This window comes from Paramisgurnus dabryanus, chromosome 21 (genome assembly GCF_030506205.2).
Source record: "Paramisgurnus dabryanus chromosome 21, PD_genome_1.1, whole genome shotgun sequence".
Taxonomy (NCBI): domain Eukaryota; kingdom Metazoa; phylum Chordata; class Actinopteri; order Cypriniformes; family Cobitidae; genus Paramisgurnus; species Paramisgurnus dabryanus.
In genome coordinates this window covers 30,353,671-30,357,470 of record NC_133357.1, presented here as the reverse complement: position 1 = coordinate 30,357,470, position 3,800 = coordinate 30,353,671, and the positions used below count along the sequence as shown (strand labels likewise).

Here is a 3,800-nt window from a genome sequence, read left to right as displayed (position 1 = left end):
TTGCTTTAGTTGGGATTGATCTTTAACAACACTGTTAACGATTTCCCTGTATTTTTACAGTACGGTACTGGCAGCACGGTTGCCAGTAAGTTACTGTATTTTGGTTTTACAGTACTGTACTGTAATACCATTTTACAGTACACAAACTAGTACTGTATAGTTACAAAGCAGTACTGTACTGTAATTTTACAATATTTTATTACAGTAGTCTATTTTTACAGTAATTTACTGTAATGTCTATATTGACCCATAAATACTATTTATTACTTATTACAGTTAATACAATAATATTATATAAAATAGCTAGATATTTAGGTTTAAATCTATAGTTATTAATATGGTAAAAATGCTATCCTTGACATGACATAATGAATTAAAAGGCAATCCAAGCAATGTTTGTATCAAAATTTTATTTAAAAAACATTTAATCGAAACAAAACATATTTAAAACAAGATTTTAAACAATAATAAACATATAATCAAGTAACATAAAATAAAATCAACAAGTATAAACAAGTTTGGAGACCCCTGCTGTAACATATTTAACTCTGGCAAATAGAACACTCTTCCATAGTTTGAAGTTTTCAGTTTAAAGTCCATCATCGACTAAAAGGTAACATTTCACTGTGGTAAAAAGAACACTGGCCCATAGTTTTAAATATTCTACTTGAATTTCATTTAACACTAAAAATAAATGCATTAAACTGTGGCAGACAGACCACAGTGGCCTTTACTTTGAAGTCGTCCATTCGAACTCAATCAGGGACTGCATGAAGCTGTTCACATGGGGGTTAATGGCCACAGCTTTTCTCTGCACCAAGTTCCTTGTCTTTTTGCTTGCTCCTTGTCTGGATGTGCACTTTTTCCCATCTTTGGAATTAATTATATCCAGAAACCTGTTAGAAATATCATAAACATTAAGTCAACAAATATAAGATAGAAAAAGATTCTTAAAAAACTAAACTCAGCCTTGAATTTACTCCTATTCTGAAACCTTTTGCTCTTATTCTACTGTTCCACACCTAATTACATTAAAATACAGAAGATTCACTTACCGCTGAACAAACTCTTTCCTCAATGGACAGCATCCACCTGGATCATGTCATGATTGAATGTCCTGAACAGAAAGTACAATTGTTACTGATTTGGACACAACTTTTTATTCTGAAAACAAAATCTTTTGTCAATAAAGTCCAGGGACACCTCTGCTAAATAAATACAATTATTAAATTAAATTTCTTATAACCAAAGTCTGAATATTTCTGTTTGTATATTTCTACATGGCAAACTAAGACAATTGTGTACATGTTGTGTATGGTCGTGTTACAGTGTTGTGTGTGGGAATTGTGAATGAGTGTATACATGGGTATTTAAAGAAGCTGTAGTGGTAAAGTACAAACTTACCGAACATAATGTGCTTGGGTGTGTCTGGTGTCACCCGTTGTGCCTCCACATCTGCCTTAACTCCTGAAAAGTGCAATGACACTCATGTAAACTACAAATAAAAAGTGATCAGCACATTCCTGTGTACTTTTACATGTGACGTGAAAGCATTTAATATTGCAGTCAAAAAATACATGACTTGTAACTGTACATCATGTACTTGCCTGGTGCCTTTAAAGATGATCCATCTTACCCAATCCGACTTACAAGCAATGGTAAGACTGTAAAAAAGACAAATGTTACAAAATCTGTTAGCCATAGAAATAAGTAGACATTGTGAAGGAAATGGTAAAAGAAAACTTAGTAACACTTTACTATAAGAGTTTATTCCTTAACATTTGGTAATGCCTTAGCTAATATGAACTAACAATGAACAATATATTTTACAACATTAATAATATTTGATAATGTTCATTGTGCAGAGACAAAGTGATTGATTTAAAAATGTATTAAGTGTTTAAATCTAATATCATGCTATGCTAACAAATAAAACATTACTGTAAGTGTTAAGTCAGTTGTAAAACATTATATATATACATTATATATATATATATATATATATATATATATATATATATATATATATATATATATATATATATATATATATATATATATATATATATTAGTTGTTATATTATATATAAATATCTAAATAAGTCTTTTTTAATTATTATTCTATAACATCTTGTCTACAGAAAATCTCTGAAAATGTCTCGTTTACTGCAGAAAATAGCGATTTATAGTGATAAGGTAAAAAGACTGTCCCTTTAATGTTTTACCCGGACGGCTGCGGTGTAACACTATTTCACGCAAAGTTTTTTAACAAGTTAGTAGCTAGCTGCTCACTTTAAAGATAAACATGATCGCCTAAATCTGAGCAATCCTGGTGATGCCAGTTTCCTACACGATGTTATAATGGACTATTTTACATCCAGAGTTGAAGGATCAGATGACAGAGACGAGAAGACAAAGGTACGTAAATGCGGAGCCCATTCTCTTTTCGTGCATTGATTTGATGCGTTTTGGAAACTTATATACAGCGTGTAATGCATCTGAAGTGGTGGAAACAATATGCCATAAAAATGTATTGGACAACTTACTGGGCGTGTAAAACGCTTAAGAGAAGATATTCTCTGCTTTTGCTGATATAACGTAATATAATAACAACAACAATAAGCGCGGCAATCCCTTTCGTTCATCTGATATTAAGATGAGCCCAGGTCTGAATTATATTTGGTCGAAGTTAAAGCTGCGATGAGTTCGATGCATGTATCCAGTTAAATATGAGGTTTCTTGTTTTCACTTCTGTGGAGTAGTTCGGTACTATGCTGTGTTCGGGGTGTCAAGTCCTATCTGTTTTACAACCACGAGTCAGCCTTGCCAAACAGTCGAACTTAATACTTTTCTCTGACGCTAACGTTAACTGAACGGATGAAACGCCGAGATAAACGACCGTTATGCTGGGACCGCAAGACCGCGCTGGCGGGTTGTCTTTGTCCATTTCGTTAAAAATAGTTTCATTGTCACCACACTTTCAACACAATATAAACTCAACAAACCGTCATAATTTAGTTAAAACAACCCTATATTCATTAAAAAAGGTGTAAAGCGAGTTAAAGCAGCGGTAGACATCTGTGTGTAACGTGAGCTTACTTTCTGAGGGAGATTGAAACTTTGTTGGCGACCGTTTTTCTCTCTCATTGCACGTTTAAAACAATATTGTGACAAACTATTGACAACATTCTTAAACTAAAAATTAAGTTTTCATGAAACAGAAATATTTCAAACTTACCGAACTGACAGAAATCAATCGTCCTCCTTCAGCTGCAGCCAAGAGTTGTGCGCTCCCTCTGTCTGTGTGATTTGACTCTGGCGCACTTTCTCTGATTATTGCAAGTACACCTGGCACATTACAGCAATGGCTACAGCAAGGTTACATCAAGACCAAAATATACTGTAAAATGTTCCCGCTCAAACAAATTTACCCAGAATGCATTATGAACTGCAGTACTGTACTGTAATGTACACATACAGTATAGTACTGTGGATTTTTACAGTACAGTGCTGCTAAATCTACAGCGACATCTAACAGTGAACTTACAAAACAACGTTATATTTGCTGCACGTATGCAATTTAGTGCTTGTAACGCATGGGTTTGATTCAGGAAATACAATGTACTGTATGTGGAAAACACATCACACATCACACACCAACCTGTATGAGTTTTTCCAGTATTTCACCTTATAACTTCATAGAGTGATTATCAGTTTTGCCCTCTCGCAAATTGTCCTTCAGGACGAAATCAAAGCTTCTCCAATGCTGACAGGAAGTAAACACTTTAATCTGAAGCAAT

General features: G+C 33.7%; 1 long non-coding RNA gene across 1 annotated transcript; it reads right to left on the bottom strand.

The window, feature by feature from the left end:
• Positions 1-395: 395 nt before the first annotated feature.
• Positions 396-3,534, bottom strand: LOC135775952 (uncharacterized). The gene is made up of 5 exons (XR_010543982.2): positions 3,239-3,534; positions 1,608-1,664; positions 1,405-1,467; positions 1,056-1,117; positions 396-896 (listed from the first exon to the last, which is right to left on the bottom strand). It is a non-coding gene; the product is annotated as an uncharacterized lncRNA (long non-coding RNA).
• Positions 3,535-3,800: the final 266 nt, after the last annotated feature.